Here is a 17841-nt window from a genome sequence, read left to right on the forward strand (position 1 = left end):
ACTTGAGGGGACCTTCTAGAGGTTCCCTTGACTGATCCCGACCTCAACTTGTATACTGATGGAAGTTCCTTTGTAGAAAAAGGACTTTGAAAAGTGGGGTATGCAGTGGTCAGCGTTAATGGAATACTTGAAAGTAGTCCCCTTACTCCAGGAACTAGCGCTCAGCTGGCAGAACTAATAGCCCTCACTCAGGCACTAGAATTAGGAGAAGGAAAAAGGGTAAATATATATACAGACTCTAAGTATGCTTACCTAGTCCTCCATGCCCACACAGCAACATGGAGAGAAAGGGAATTCCTAACTTCTGAGGGAACACCTGTCAAACATCAGGAAGCCATTGGGAGATTATTATTGGCTGTACAGAAACTTAAAGGGTGGCAGTCTTACACTGCCGGGGTCATCAGAAAGGAAAGAAAAGGGAAATAGAAGGGAACTGCCAAGCAGATATTGAAGCCAAAAGAGCCACGAGGCGGGACCCTCCATTAGAAATACTTATAGAAGGAACCCTAGTCGCCTCCAAGAAACCAAGTCCCAGTACTCAGCAGGATAAATAGAATGGGAACCTCACGAGGACATAGTTTCCTCCCCTCAGGATGTCCAGCCACTGAAGAAGGGAAAATACTTTTGCCTGCAGCTAACCAATGAAAATTACTTAAAACCCTTCACCAAACCATTCACTTAGGCATTGATAGCACCCATCAGATGGCCAAATCATGATTTACTGGACCAGGCCTTTTCAAAACTATCAAGCAGATAGTCAAGGCCTGTGAAGTGTGCCCAGGAAATAATCCCCTGCACTGCAGGCCATACATTTCAATCCCTGTATCTTTAACCTCCTTGTTAAGTTTGTCTCTTCCAGAATCGAAGCTGTAAAACTACAAATAGTTCTTCAAATGGAGCCCCAGATGCAGTCCATGACTAAGATCTACCACAGACCCCTGGACCGGCCTGCTAGCCCATGCTTTGATGTTGATGACATCAAAGGCACCCTTCCTGAGGAAATCTCAACTGCATGACCCCTACTATGCCCCAATTCAGCAGGAAGCAGTTAGAGCCGTCGTCGGCCAACCTCCCCAATAGCACTTGGGTTTTCCTGTTCAGAGGGGTACTGAGAGACGAGACTAGCTGGATTTCCTAGGCTAAGAATCCCTAAGCCTAGCTGGGAAGGTGACCGCATCCACCTTTAAACATGGGGCTTGCAACTTAGCTCACACCTGACCAATCATGTAGTAAAGAGAACTCACTAAAATGCTAATTAGGCAAAAACAGGAAGTAAAGAAATAGCCAATCATCTATCGCCTGAGAGCACAGGGGGAGGGACAATGATCAGGATATAAACCCAGGCATTTGAGCTGGCAACAGCTACCCTCTTTCGGTCCCCTGCCTTTGTATGGGAGCTCTGTTTTCACTCTATTACATCTTGCAACTGCATGAAAAAAAAGGACTCCTATTAAAATTAAAAAGAAAACAATTCCATATCAAAAATATATTTGAATGACATTAACAGGTTCTTATTAGTGTAAAGGTTAAGGAGTTACTCATCTCAACAATATGAGGCATAGGTACTCAGGCAAATTTATAAACATGCTTAAGGATGTGTTTGTATGAACTTAGTGGGTAAACATCTATACATGTAATGATAAATAAATATAAACTAAATGTTGTCTGGAGAAAGAGAAACACATGTCTGGGATGTTCAGAGAAGCAGGTGGGCTTCAGCGCTGACCTAGTGGCTCTCCTGGCTGCTGCTGCTCCGCACACCCTCCATTCTCACTCATCCAGAAAGGCTCCTGGTAGCTCAGCAGCCAGCATGCCTAGAGTCTCCATTCCTTTCTCAGCAGAGAGCTGGGGGTGGGCCCAGCAAACCTGGATTGGAATCCTGACTGTGCCTCCTACTAACCAATGTTACCTCAAACAGGTAGATCAATCTCTGTGTCTCAATTTCCTCATGTGTAACAGAGAGATAGAGATGTCTAACTTTATAGGGTCCCTGTGAAAATTAAATTAGATAATGAAAAGATGTAACATGCTTCACACAGTGGATGGTTCAGTAAGTGCTGGCTTTTGTAATGATCAAAACTTCCCTTTTCAATGATCTCAAGACTTAAAGATAGTGAAATGTGACTCTAAGAAAAAACAAAACTTAGTAATTTTCATAACAAAACCCAGTGTGAGGCTTCCAGACTGCAAGACAGGGAGATCTTTTCTAGACTTGAAATGTGGCTAGTCTGAATTGAGATGTACTGTGAGTTTAAAATAAACACCAGATTTCTAAGACATATTTAAAAAAACAATCTAAACTACATCACTAATATTTTTAAAATACTGATTACATATTGAAATAACATTTTAGACACGGTGGTTAAATTTATATTATTCAAATTAATATCACCTATTTCTTTTCACTTTTTAAAAATGAAAAACTTAACATGTGTCTCACAACATTACATATATATATATTTGGATGGCACTGTTCTAGAACATTGAAGTAACAAGGAGAGAAGTACTTCATTAAACTAAATCCGAGGGCACTAAAACAGTTAATTCATCTCCCCAAGGTACTATTTGAAAGTAACTCAATCACATGAGAACACAAAATGAAATATGTCACAAACTGCTAATCACATCATTAAATATAGTCTCCCTTGTTGCAGAGTATAATCATTCATGAGAATAAAGGGCTCGGGGACTTTCAAATCATGAAAAATTTCAAATCTCCATTCAAATAATCGTGTCATCCCTGCTAAATTTGTCATAATGTAATCTGGCTGCAAATTAGTGCATGACATCTTCATCACAATTCACAAGTGCACTCAACTGGCACAAATATGCTTTTATTTATGCACAGAGCCAGGGAAAGGGTGATCTTTGCTCAAAATAATGTGCTTAACTAATGGACCATCCCTTTTACCATTGGGGAGGCCAGAAGTAATGAGGAGACACACATGAACTAACCAATATTAAACGTTCCAGTAGCTAATTCTGTGGTTTAAACGAGAAGACAAACAGATTATGTCTTTATTTTTTACTGATCCTCAAAGCTCATAAGTACCTAAATTTTTACTTATTCCCTTGTAGCAGTAAATGGCTATGAGAAAATGAAAGTAATACAAAACAGAAATGACACTTGTATGCGTTAAAAACTGTACTTTAAAAAATCTATGGTCAATAATTAAGAAAAACATTTACAATCTGAATGATCAATTTTTAAAATGTTTAAGTAAATTTAGAGTAAAAACTGTGTGCTTTAAGAGGACACCTATTTCTTCTATTCCTACAATCTCCTGCAGCATTCTGTTTTTTCCTTAGTTTTGCTGTAAATATAGGTATCAGTGTCTCAATCTATTTGATACAAACGTTTCAAATTTCCAAAGTCATAATCCAGGAACTACATAGTTTTACTTCTTTCTGGACTCCTATGGAATTTTACAGCCACATCACATTGTAGTTTTGATGGCAGCCCCTACTTCTGCAGTGTTACCATTGACTATATTAAGCTTTATAGATAGTCAAGATAGAGACTATATTAAGCTTTATAGAGACTATATTATAGTCTTTATAGATAGAGACTATATTAAGCTTTATAGATAGTCAAGATAGAGAAATTTCAATTCAAGGAATTCTCAAGCACAGGGAGAAATTGCTTAGTTTTGGTTGTAGGGCTGTGGCAACTATGCAGCTAAGTTCCAGGACTAGAAAAATGCTCTGAGGGTAAATTTAACTATGAGGGGGAAATGACATCTTCAGGAGAAATACCATTACGTATGGATAATACCCAGTATCTTAATAGACTGGCCACCCACCTCAACCAAAGTTTTAAGTAAGTGATATACCTTAAGCTTGTAAATAATAGAATACTCTATAAAATGTACAATCAACTTTGCTAGAAAACATGCATATCACAACAAGGGGATTACTATATATGAATGTGTCCATTAAAAATATTCCTCTGCAATTCCTCTTTTTATAATTTTGGAAGTGCTTTCATATCTGAAAATACCAGTAAATGCACATGCGCATGACCAAATTCCACATATCGGATTACAGCTGCAAAAACATTGTACTTCAAAATGAAGTCAAACACGAGCTCAGAACCACGCAGATTCTAAAGACAGAGTGTACAAAACAGGAACACGCAGGCCCTTTGGAAAGATAAGGAAAACATCAAAATTGTCTCAACTACTCTTAACTGATTAAATATATTTCTGTCAAGGGAAAGCAGATTTAATTTCCTAGGACAGCTCGGACTTTCTCACAACTCAGACTTTCTCAGGATTGTTGTGAAGATTGTAAAATGGAACCATCACTTTGGGAAACTGTTTGACAACTTCTTATAAAATTAAATGCCTACTCTATGCTTTCAGGTATTAACCCAAGTGAAATGTAACCTCATACAATGTTTCCAGCACTGTTGGAAAGATTAAATAAAATCATAAACAAGAAAGTCCCTTACACAGGGTTGGGCATGTGGGAGGAGCTTATTAAATAGGTTCGATCGCCTTTCATGTTTTTGGATGTATAATAAAAGGCAAAAGATTCATACCATCTGAAGGGAAAGCACAGTATATATTTTTGGATGTAATATTAAAAAGTACAGGGTTTCGATAGGGCAGACCTGGGTTTATGTCCTGGTCTATTACCCATTTTACTCACTGATTCAACCTTTTTCGGACCTACTCTGTGCAAAGCACTCTTCTAGATGTTGGGGATATTGTACTGAATGTGATAGTTTGAAGCTTTACTCTTATGGGGTTCATATTCTAGCACCTTGGGCAAGATGTTTAAGTTTTCTGAACCTCATTTTTGCCTCCACAGTTCAAGTAAATTCAGCACCTATGACACACTGGGTATTTATACTAACTTTGGCAGCACAAGAACCAACTAGATAGAACCTATGTTTTCAAGTACTTTTACAAGTCTGATGGGGGCAGCAGACAAATAATCATGCGAATTCAGGCACTGTGAGAGGGATCAGGACCCATTGTTATGGGCAATAGGGAACTCAGCCCTGGGTGGCAAGGAGATTGGTCTCAGGGGTGAGTCAGAGAAGGCTTCCTGGAGAAAGGCATTTAAATGCAGTCTGCAGAGTAAACCAGGCAAAACATCCTCACAATTCACATTATTAGTAAGGTGAAATGAAAATATAGTTGGGAAAGTACACATCAATCAGTCCACAAAGTCCTTCATAATATAAAGCAGCACTATTTCTATTTTAAAGGCAATAGTATTAAACTGGAAAATCACTGTGTAGTCCTGAATCCACTTTATACTGTCTTTGACAATACGCTGTCTTCCTAATATGTGCTTCATCCGGACTTTCCTTATCTGCTTCCTTGATCCCAACACTTCTAACTTTCTGCTTGAAGAAACTGGGTACTTGAATAAATTGTTTTTAATCATATGGGACCAATTCTGACTTCCAGGCAAGCCCCTGGGATTTGCTAAATTCACAGCCTGCAGTGTAGGCTCTGTGGTAGGCCACAGTGGCCTCAAAGCATAAAACAGGCCTTCCAAATAACCATGAATCTTGCTATTCTGGTACCCACCAAATATTTAATAATTTTTTTCAAGCTAATTGAAAAGCCCTGTTCGTGGGACTTGAATATAGTTTATACCATAAATAGCCAGAACTACAAAACAGTACGAAACACTAGCTCTGCTGGAAGACTTTTGATTTGCATTTGCTCTTATTTTTTATGCTACACAAACCTCTGAAAAATGGAAGTAGGGAGTGAGACTGGGGACAAGGGCTTAGTAAATTCCTCTTTCCAAATACTGTGGCATTAAAATAAACTTGGATGAAGGATGTCATTAGAGAAATAGAGGCTACATTCAGCACATCCGCATTCCATGGTGTACACTCAGGCTGACTGAAGACTTTATCATTGCATCAGCAGTTATGATGAAAGCCACTCCAACCACAAGAACTTTGAACCATTTAAATAGATTTTTGAAAAAAAGTTTGTTTTTTTTTTTGAGATGGAGTCTCGCTCTTGTTGGAGGCTGGAGTGCAGTGGCGCAATCTCGGCTCACTGTGACCTCCACCTCCCAGATTCAAGCGAGTCCCCTGCCTCAGCATCCTGAGTAGCTGGGACTACAGGTGCACGACACCATGCTTGGCTAATTTTTTGTATTTTAGTAGAGACAGGGTTTCACTTTGGCCAGGCTGGTCTTGATCTCCTGGTCTCGGGATCCGCCCACCTCGGCCTCCCAAAGTGCTGGGATTACAGGCGTGAGCCACAGTGAAAAAATGTTTAAAGCACTTCATTTTCCTCTTCGGAAGTTGCAATAGTTGTTAGATATAGCAATTCTCCTACAAACAGCAAGGCTTTATGTGAAGGCTATACTCTATCTTCAAAAATATCTGTTTTATAGTCAGATGTCAGAGATGTTTCCTGGATTGTCAGAAGAAAAGAGATTGTGATGTAGAAATGCCCATTCCCAAAATAATGGCAAGTATATAACCAGAACAAAATAATTGGTATAATAAAAGTGGGCACCATGCAAAGTCTAATGGAACCCTCTTCTCCAGCCTAAGTATGCTTGAGAGCCTCATGTAAACAGAAGAAATGTGTCTGGTGAAGTGAGAATGGGGAGTTTTTGTTCCTTGAAGGGAGAAACTGACCAACAGTAGGAGGCAGCTATCTGATGCCATGGCATTTGAGTTAAGGCCATCATCCAGTCCTCTCAGCTCCAGCATCAGTGCCTTCATATTTGTAGGCAACCATCCTTTTGACTTTAGAGTTCTACCTCTGCCTGGAAGGATCTCACAAGATCCCCCTAGGCCCAAACCAATGCATTAGCAATATGACTTTTTAAAATACTGTGTAAAATCCTTATTTTAGACTAGTGGAAATGGCAGGGGGATGGGCATTGCTGTGGCAAATAGCAAGAGTGAAAGCAACTTATTCTTGGGTGGAAAGAACCCAAGGAAAATAGTAGGAAAAAGTTCTGGAAACAGAAAGACAGACTGGTGAGGGGAACTTGGCTTAGAGTCAGGAAAGACACCAAAATTTGGAAGGAAGTTAAGAAAGAAGGAAGGGAGAGAAGAAGGAAGTTGACTAGTTCTGAGACATCTCCAGCTTCTAGGCTGCCTCTGAAAGACATGGTCAGGCCCTTTTTTCTGGGGAGTAGGAGAAATGCAGAAATTCCATTCAAACATTGGTTCATTTAACAAATTATTTATTTAGCAACTAATGGTTCCAATCATGTTTCCTGGTGCTGGGGATTCAGCAGTGAAGACGCAGAAACTCGTTTAAAGCAATTTGATATCTATGGTCATCTACTAATGAGTGAGGTGTGATGTGAGTTCAGCCCCTGTGCCCACAACAGAATGGCCCCATCTACTTCCTAACAACTATATAGTTTTAACTACCTGCAAATGACCAACAGCCTTCACCTCCCTAGTAGATTAGGAGCCCTTTATTTACTCTTTTATTCGTAGAGATGGGGTCTCACTATGTTCACCAGACTGGTCTTGAATTCCTGGCCTCAAGAGATACTCCTGCCTCAGCCTCCCAAAGTGTTGGGATTACAGGTGTGAGCCCCTGCACCTGGCCCCACTTTTTGTCTTTTATAGTGATTTTTACTGTATCTTTTCTGTACTTATATACACAGGATGCTTGCCGTTGTGTTATGGTCACCTACACCATTTAAACCAATAAGATAGCATGCAGTAGCACAGTGTGGAAACAGCATATATCATACCACATAGCCCTAAGGTGGGGCAGAATCTACTACATAGGTTTAGTGTGTGGAATCGTCCAATATAACATGACCAGAGCTGCAACCTCTGATTTAGACAAGGAGTAAGGGTGCTGGGACCAATGATCACCAGCTACCCAACTACCAAAAAATTATGCTTCCAAAATCTCTTGAGGTTTATTCTGCATGAAGAGAAATCAAGTTGTCCTATTTGTGTCACTCAAGACAGAAGCCCTTTTTTCCCTTTATTCACACGTTTAATGCATAGAGAAAAACCCAGTTCTTGGCACATAGTAAACATTCAACAAACACTCAATTAGCTTTTGGTAAATCTCTTCCAAGGAAAAGGGTCCCTGTGGAGAGCAGCAGGACATTGGCCTGTGACTATACCTATGGTGTCGGTAACTGAACCAGGGGGTGGACTCTCCTCCCCTCTTTACCAGAGGTGACTTATCAGGCCGAACTTGACCAGCCTGGATGGTTCAGATGCGTGAATCTTCCCTCACCTGCACTGTATAAGGTGTTTGCCTTCTCACAGAATCACCTTAACATTAACTTGAACTTAGTCCTGCGCCCTGGAAGCTTCTAGTTAACTATCCTTTAGGCTAATCAAGAACTCCTCCTGGATGGGCAAATGATATCAGGCCAGGAGTTCAGGATATTCCTGCCTGCACAGCCAAGGTATGGTCTCACAGTCCTCATACATCCCCCCAGGCAGCTGCAACATGGAGCAGGGTTGGCACCACAGGCAATGACTGCCAACTTGTGTGCAATTGGAGGCCAGGGATGATTTCTCACTCTGACTCAGAGGGGTGGGATCTCCTCAAACTCTAATTCTATGCTACCCAATAAAAACACAATGCAAGCCACATACGTAATTCTGAATTTCCTGGTAGCTACACTAAAAAAAAAAAAAAAAAAAAAATAGAGAAATTAATTTTAATAACGTATCTTATTTAGTATAACATACGCAAAATATTTCAATGTGAAATCAATATTAAAAATTGACAAGAAATTTATATCCTTTTCCTCATACAACTCTTCAAAATCCAGCATGTATTTTAAACTTTTCTTTTGTTTTTTTTTCTTTTTTTTGAGAAGTTGTTTCGCTCTTGTTGCCCAGGCTGGAGTATGCAATGGCGTGATCTCGGCTTACTGCACTCTCTGCCTCCTGGGTTCAAGCAATTCTCCTGCCTCAGCCTCCTGAGTAGCTGGGATTACAGGTGCACACCACCACACCTGGCTAATTTTGTGTTTTTAGTAGAGATGGGGCTTCACCATGTTGGCCAGGCTGGTCTTGAATGCCTGACCTCTGGTGATCCACCTGCCCCAGCCTCCCAAAGTGCTGGGATTACAGGTGTGAGCCACTGCACCCGGCCTTATTTTAAACTTTTAGCACACCCCAGTTCTGACTAGCATCATCTCAGATGGTCAAAAGCCATGTGCGGCTACTATCCTGGATGGCACAGCATTAAGGAGTTCAGGAATCTCTGAAGACATCTTGGGGTGACTGTTCCTAAACAAATCTTTTCGACTAAAAATCAGTTTAGGAAAAATAAAAATATTTATGAACGAGTCACTCTAATAATTCTTGTGTGTGAAAATGTTTATTCCCGCAACGTAGATAACCTGTTTTAACAAAACGATGTTAATGGGAAAAGTTTTGCTTTTTTTTAACCACTCAAATCTTAATATCTGGACATATTTATTACAGAAGAGGCAAGGCGGAGGAAGTCTTTAAACTGTCAGCTTGAAATCACATAAATAATCACACTGTAAAGCTAGGTGGGCAGCAAACTACTTCTCACTGCTAGGGTGCCCTTCCCTGACTAAAGAATGACTCCCTGGGCCAGTGTGCTGGTTCTTTCCTGGTCTTTGTTTACAGTGACAACACAAGAGCCCTATAAGGAAGAGAGGAAGAGAAATAGATTGGATCTTAGTTTCTAACCTGTGGGTCTGAAGTTTCTGTCAGTCTGCTTGGACACTAACAACTGTCTCTTGACTGAACAATGTTTAATTTTCAGTCAAAACTATTTACCAAATGCTAATATGAGGCAAGCACTGTTTCAGGTGCTGCAATTTACCCACCACATATTTGAATTATTTTCCAAATATACATGGAAGATATTATAATGAGTAAAATAAAAATTCATACATAAGCATTAATTCCCAGCAGCTGTTTCTCCTTTGCATTTTCCCAATCAGTGGACTCTAAAAGTACATACCTGTAAAGATTCCTGAAATTGCTTGATGCTAAAGTGTGATCTTTCAGCATCAAAAATCACTATTTTGCTCTCCTTCAGGTGGTGTGAGTGGCATGACTTGAAGTCAGCCAGGATTCTTTTTTTTGTTTTGTTCTTGTCACCCAGGCTGGAGTGCAGTGGCACGGTCTTGGCTCACTGCAACCTCCGCCTCCTGGGTTCAAGTGATTCTCAGCCTCCCAAGTAGTTGGGATTACAGGTGCTCACCACCACGCCCGGCTAATTTTTGTAATTTTTTTAGTAGAGACGGGGGTTTCACCAGTTGGCCAGGCTGGTCTCGAACTCCTGACCTCAGGTGATCCGCCCACCTCCATCTCCAAAAGTACTGGGATTATAGGCGTGAGCCACCGTGCCCAGCCCCAGCCAGGATTCTGAGATGAGATTGCTTGTTATTGCTTGTTATTGAGTTAACAGTCTCTTGTTAAGAAGCACTGCGTTTTAGAACCAACTACAGGCTGAGTTTAATTATTCAATGCTAATACATTCAACATGGATGATTTCATTATATAAATGCACTGGCTACTTTGCAGTATTTCCTTAGGCATAATAAGCTTTTACCATAAAAGTCAAATCAACACTAATCTGCAAAGCTGTCATTTTATATCCACTGCCAAGGAAAAAAGATAAAAAGAAAAAAAAAAAACAAAAAAAAACCAAAGTGAGATAAAGTAAACCTTTATCAAGGAACTGGACCAATACAATGATCAAACCAGCTCTCTCCATCCCTTTGGGGCAATCTGATCTACAAGCTGAGGTTTCAAAGTGTATTTTATTTAATTGCTGAGGGCAAGAGAACAGTAGGAGGTTTTGAGTCAAGCTCTTTATAATGCTAGACTGCTCTGCTTTGGGGGTAAACTTAAAAAAAAAATCTTTTTTTTTTTTTTTGAGATGGAGTTTTGCTCTTGTTGCCCAGACTGGAGTACAATGGTGCAATCTCGGCTCACCGCAACCTCCACCTCCTGGGTTCAAGTGATTATCCGGCATCAGCCTCCCTAGTGGATGGGATTACAGGCCTGCGTCCTGACGCCTGGCTAATTCTGTATTTTTACTGGAGACGGGGTTTCTCCATGTTGGTCAGGCAGGTCTCAAACTCCCGACCTCAGGTGATCTGCCCACCTCGGCCTCCCAAAGCGCTGGGAATACAGACCTAAGCCACCATGTCTGGCCAAAAAAAAAAAAAAAAAAAAATCTTTTAAAGTTAGCATTTTCAAGCCAGTCTAATAATCCCACCAGTTCCATTCCCTTTCAGTTGCAGTAGGAAAGAGCAAAATGCTGCCCTGGTGAACAAGTAAAAAGTATTCACGTTTCAAAGCTGGCTGGTAGACAGTAGCCAGCCAACGCCTCCCGTATTTCCAAGCAAACACAAGGCAAAGCAACGTGTTTTTTTTTTAATACCTTTTACAAACAATCTGTGTTTAAACAAGGCATACACAATGCTTTCTTCCCAGTCTCTAAAAGCTGGCCACTTTTACGTGTTTAATTATACTCCTAAATCCTAAAGAATAAAACAGCCAGCTAGGTAGTGACTGTTTGATCTGCACGTCTTGGCTGGAGATGACGGTGCAAAGCAAATCTGCCCAGGCTCCTGTTTCTGAACTCCTCCAGCCAGGAGGGCCTGAGGCTTGTGGTGCAGCAAAGCCAAACTCTTCCTTCCCGCTGGAGGAGGGCAAGGAGTATACAGCACACACCAGTTGCATTCATGAGGAAACAATCTTCCTGCCCACCAGCACTATATTTAGAGCCATCTCTTGGCAATGCAAACTTATATTTCTGGGCTTTCTGCCACTTGGACCAAAGGAAAAAAAAAGGGGGGGGACAAGAAAAACTGGTTTGGTTCCAGTGCTGAGCCCAAACAACAAAAGTTAAATGTGGCCTTCCCCATTGATGCATTTCTGTGTCAAACATCCCTCCTTCTTCAAAAGCAGTGAACGCTGGATGTGGCTCTAAAGAATGGAATGCTTTTTTCCCCTTCCAATTCTAATGAATAAAACGTGTCCTACTCTCTAAGGGGACACTTTATAAAGAAGGAAGCAATGAAGCAAAGTTATCTGAAAAGGACAGAATGTTTTAAAAATGTTTAAAGTAATATCATCCATGCTGGGGCTGTCAGCTTCCCCAAACATGTAGTAACCCCTGAGAAAAGTTAAAGCCCAAAGTCAGCTCCAGAGTTGATGGAAAAAATACGCAGTGCTAAATAGCCAGGCCTCTCCGATCCTCGAAGGCAGACCCCATGAGAGATGCTCTCTAGCATTTGCTGTTTTGCTACATGAACATCTAGCGTCTGGGAATTTCAGGGCTCTTCACTTCCAGGAGAAGTGATGCAGGCAGAGACCTCTGTGTGTACACCCTGAGCAAGTAGCTGCCAGTCTTACTTACTTGGCTTCGAACTGTGGAGTGCCACTGTCTATCAGAAATGAGCAAAACAAACGTCTCTCCTGTCTACTCCCAAACCTAAAGGGTCTTTCCTGACTTTCTTCTTCCTGTTTTTTCTTTTCCTTACGATTGTATTTTCTGAACTAATTTTAACATTTCTTTCAGTTTAATATCTTGTCATGGTGCTGAGTGCTCAGTAATGTAGAATACTAACAGGACAGCCAGTATCTCCCACAAATGCAACACCAAGGAGGACAGCCATTTAGTGGTTTGGGTAAGTATTTCCTCTGCACTGGTATGTGCAGTCACCTCTAACTAGTTCAACAAATATAGAAAAGGAAAGAACAAAAATATCTGCAGCTTTGCAGCCATTTTCCCATGCTAAAATTATAACAGAAAATTAAAACAAGTATTAAATTTCTTTTGAAAACCCTCCACAAAATTTCTTAAAATTACGAAATGTTATGTATGTATGCAAATTAACTCCACTTGACATGAAATATGAACACTTCTGAAAGCCCCAGAATAGTTCCATATAATACCTATTCTGGTTTGGGATTTCATAAATGGATAAATGCAAAAAGAAAGTGACTTGCTGCCAAACAAAAAACCATTCTCATTGTTCAGGTCTTAAAGACTGTTCACAAGGCCTCCTCCTTCGAGGCCTAGGGTAGATTGTAAGCCCTGTTCCCCTGCAGTTAGGCAGGACCCCATGATCTGCTTGGGTCAATGGAACGTGAGCAGAAGTGACAAGTGTTGCCTCTCTAACGCTGGTGCTCAGTTCTCTGTGTTCTCTTCCTCGCTACATTTACCTGAATCCTGGATGGACATGAAGCATAAACCAGAAATATATTAAAGACTTTGCTGTTTAAGTCTACTGAGATTTGGGGCTGCTTGTCACCATGGCAGACCTAGCCTAATCTGACCAATATAGTAAATTAGTAAAAAATTAACAACAATTAGCAGAAGATAATAGGGTAAAAGTTCATCACAGGTCTAGCACCAAGGAGGCACTCAATTGTGTCACTCCTTCCATAGTGTCCCTTCCCACCACGGCTTAAGATGTGCATCCACTCGACTTCCAGGATATATCCAGGATCTATTGAAATCCAAAGCAAATAAAACACTTAAAAAAAAAAAAAGAAGAAAGAAAGAAAGAAAGAAAAGAAAAAACAGGGCCGGGCACAGTAGCTCACACCTGTAATCCCAGCACTTTGGGAGGCCAAGGCGGGCAGATCACAAGGTCAGGAGTTCAAGACCAGCCTGGCCAACATGGTGAAACCCTGTCTCTACTAAATTAGCCAGCCGCAGTGGTAGGAGCCTGTAATCCCAGCTACTCGGAAGGCTGAGGCAGGAAAACTGCTTGAGCCTGGGAGGTGGAGGCAGCAGTGCGCCAAGATCATGCCACTGCACTCCAGCCTGGGTGACTGAGTGAGACTCTATCTCAAAAACAAACAAACAAACAAAACCCCCAAAAAACAGAACAGAATGGGTCCAGCTGAGGAAAACAGACATGACTACTGAGAAACAGTGATTTCCAGTGGCTCTAAACCTCAGGTTCTCAATACTGCTCATCCAGGTTCAATCTGAACTATTCCAAGTACTGAGTTCTAGGTAGAATCCAGGCATCTGTAGTGCTTCCCTGCCTCCCCTGGTGATTTCAGCGTGCAGCCAGGCTTGAGAACCATGGCTTCACATGACTGGGCTTTACCAGTTTCCCAAACTCAGTCCCAGGACACTGAATATTTTAGGAAAGAAATGCACAAACAACAGTACCCTCAAACAGCAGTTCATGTTATAGCAAAATGTAGCTGAAGGCCAGCCACAGTGGCTCACATCTGTAATTCCAGCACTTTGGGAGGCCAAGGAGGGAGGATCACTTGAACTCAGAAGTTCAATACCAGCCCTGCACAACACATCAAGACCCCATTTCTAAAAAAAAAAAAAAAATCAGTAAATCAGTTGAGTATGCTGGTGCACATCTGTAGTCCCAGCTACTTGAGAGGCTGAGAAGGGAGGATGGCTTTAGCCTGGGAGAGCAAGGCTGCAGTGAGAAGTGATCACACCACCGCACTCCAGCCTGCGTAACAGAGGGAGACCTCGTCTCGAAAAAAAAAAAAAGTGTAGCTAAAGAGCTATAGTATCATCAGAGCCCCTCAAAGAACACATGTTGCTGCACCAGAAATCCTATTCTCAAGAGAGAAATATCCAAGAGCACTGTATCTCACTCCAAGAACAACCAAAGTTTCCTGGCACCCAGATCTGTGAACACATAAGTTTCCATTACAATGGAAACAATGATGATATTGTTATTTACTACTCACTCATTGCTGATTATGTACCAGGGATATTATTATTTAAAAGATACAATTTAATCTTATCTTCACATCAACCCCACGAGGAGGTATTATTATCATTGCCATTTTACAGACTAGGCAGTTGAGACTACAAGCTTAAGCGACCCACTGTGTTTATGTGTTTGAAAAGGAAGAGGTTCATATACTGCCCCATAATATGGCATAAAACTGAGAACAAGTCATTTGGAACAATTTCTCTGTATGCACTTCTAGTTGTCACAATACCTATTTTTCAGAAACTCACTTGGTTTAACAATCTAAAGAACATGTCTTATTAATGGCAGACCACAAACCATAATTTTGACGAACATGTACTGAATAAAAAAAATGATTATTATTTGAATTTTGATAAAGTCTGGCATCATTATATGTAATTCACTTCTTTGCCTGAGGTTAAACAGTGTTCATGCATTCACCAAGTGATGATTTAAGAACCTTCTGAGTGCTAGTTACTGCAGAAAAAATGGCGAGCAGGACACACAGTCACTGTCCTTTGCAAGCTTACAGTTCAGCTAGGCACACAGGCAATTAGGCAGCAAGACTAGTGTGCAAAGGGGCAAGTATTATGAAGTCTCTCAAGGTGGCCAAGGAGACTCATGAGTGGCCAGTTGTCCTTCCATATACAGTCATGTACCATGGTGATCTTGTAAGATTATAATAGAGCTGAAAAATTCCTATTGGCTAGTACTTACCATACTGTACTTTTTATTGTCATTTCAGAGTACAGTCCTTCTACTTATGTAAAAACAAAAGTTAACCATAAAACAGCCTCAGGCAGGTCCTTTAGAGGTTTTCAGAAGAAGGCACTGCTATCATAGGAGATGACAGCTCCATGTATGGTATTGCCCCTGAACACCTTCCAGTAGAACAAGATGTGGAGGTGGAAGACAATGATATTGATAATTCTGCCTGTACAGGCCCAGGCTAATGTGTGTATTTATGTCTTAGTTTTCAGCAAAAAGGTATAAAATGTAAAAAATTAAAAATTTTTAAAATAGAAGCTTATAGAATAAGGATGTAAAGAAAATATTTTTGTATAGCTACATAATGTATTTGTGGTTTAAGCTAAGTGTTATTAAGAGTCAAAAAGTTAAAAAAAAGCCTTAAATGTTTATAAACTAAGAAAGTTACAGTAAGCTAAGGTTACTATATTACTGAAGAAAGAAAATTTTAAAAAATAAATTTGGTGTAGCCTAAGTGTACAGTGTTTATAGAGTCTCCAGTAGTGTACAATAAGGTTCTAGCCCTTCACTTCACTCACCACTCACTCACTGACTCACCCAACACAGCCCCCAGTCCTGCAAGCTCCACTCATGGGAAATGCCCTATACAGGTATACCATTTTTAATCCTTTATATTATATTTTCACTGTACCTTTTTAATGTTTAGATAGATTTAGATACACAAATACTACTGTGTTACAATTACCTACAGTATTCAGTACAATAACATGCTGTACAAGTCTGTAGCCTGGAAGCAACAGGCTAGACCATATAGCCTAGCTGTATAGTAGGCTATACCATCAAGGTTTGTGTTAAGTATTCTATGATGTTTGCACAATGACAAAATTGCCTAATGACTCATTTCTCAGAATGCCTATCCCCATAGTTAAGTGACACATGACTATAATTGAAGTGCACTGGGCTTTGTTTCTTATACCTATGGCCAATTTAACAGATACAATCATTGTCCAGACTTTGGCCTCCTATGGTGGTATATTAGAGCTGTGCCTTTGGAGCAATTTGTATCAATATCACATTGCTTCAAATACATCTTCATTGTCATCGGAAGTATTTCCAGTCTCAGGTATAAAGGGTTTCCTTCAGTTCACTGTGGAGCAATGGCTCAGCTAGTCACCAAATTATCAGTTATCACAGGAACAGGCAAGCGGAGCAGAGGGGCATTAAAAGCTGGCTCTCGACCTGTTGAATTGCTGAGCATAATTTGGGCCTTTATTCTACCTTCGCTTAAGAGATTGATGAAGCGTGGGAAGTACACCTTCACACAAAGGCCTTTGTCAAGTGTCACACTTATTAAGCGTTTTGCACAGAACTACAGGTCATTATACATCATCTGGTCTGTGATAGCCATTTTGTTAATATCTCCCTCCTTCTTTGAAAAAACCAACAATGGTTTTGTAGATCAGTTCTATAACTCAGTTTCAAATATTAGAAAAGAAAGCAAAATATAATGACTCATTTTAAGAGTTTGCAAGAAGAGGACCATAATTGCTAATAAAAAAATAGCTAATACTTATTAGGCTTTTACTATATGAAAGGTACGTATACTAAGTGTGTTATGTGTACTATCTCATTTAAATTTATCAAAACCACAAAAGGTAGGCATCCTTGCATTTCATCAATTCTAAAGCATACATTTTTTTCATATTTTAATATGTTTGAAATCAGGGTACATTTTATAATCAAGTTATATCACAGTTTAATTGGCAGCATTATTTTTCTTTATGAATTACACAGAAAATAATGCTGTATCTTAAAATACATAGTGCCTTAGATGTAATAAAATATGGTAGTACTATCCCCATTTTATAAAGAAAGAAACGGAGCCTTAGAGAATTTGAGTAACTTGCCAAAGGTTATATAGCAAGTAAGTGGCAAAGGAAGCAAGTGATCCCAGGTTTTTCTGACTCCAAAGTTCATGCTCTGAACTGGTACACTATACTGCTTCCCACCACGGAGAAACACTAGATTTAAAAAACATTCATCTATTCAGCACTTAGTATCTATTATGAATGAGTCACACAGAATGAATGCAAGGAGTAGAAACACAAGCACAACAGCTTTTAATGTGACTGATTAGGGTCTGTGGGCACCTGAGCAGTTAACTAGAATGTTCAGCTTTGTGGACTTTCGATGGACCCTAGAGTCACATTATATTTAAGCATGGGCTTTTTTTTTTTCCAGGGCCTTTTTTTCCCCCACTAGCAAAATATCTCACGCCTACATACAAGCTTCGGACTGGGTGAGTAATATTTAAATCAACATTTTGGTGTGGCAGACTTTAAGATACCCCCCCAATGATCTTACCTCCTACTGTTCACACCCTTTTTAATACCCTCTTTACTAGTGTGGCAGGACCTATGACTTGTTTGTAACCAAGAGAATATGGCAAAGGTGACGATGTGT

At 40.3% G+C, this 17841-nt stretch overlaps 1 protein-coding gene and 1 non-coding gene across 3 annotated transcripts in view; both read right to left on the minus strand.

Moving 5' to 3' along the window:
• Positions 1–17841, minus strand: part of ZNF704 (zinc finger protein 704) — a 247188-nt gene that overhangs the window by 106849 nt on the left and 122498 nt on the right. The window lies entirely within an intron of this gene.
• Positions 7811–7944, minus strand: LOC119624967 (U11 spliceosomal RNA). Its single transcript, XR_005241127.1, has one exon. It is a non-coding gene; the product is annotated as a U11 spliceosomal RNA (small nuclear RNA).

The sequence above is a fragment of the Chlorocebus sabaeus genome, chromosome 8 (genome assembly GCF_047675955.1).
Source record: "Chlorocebus sabaeus isolate Y175 chromosome 8, mChlSab1.0.hap1, whole genome shotgun sequence".
NCBI lineage: Eukaryota > Metazoa > Chordata > Mammalia > Primates > Cercopithecidae > Chlorocebus > Chlorocebus sabaeus.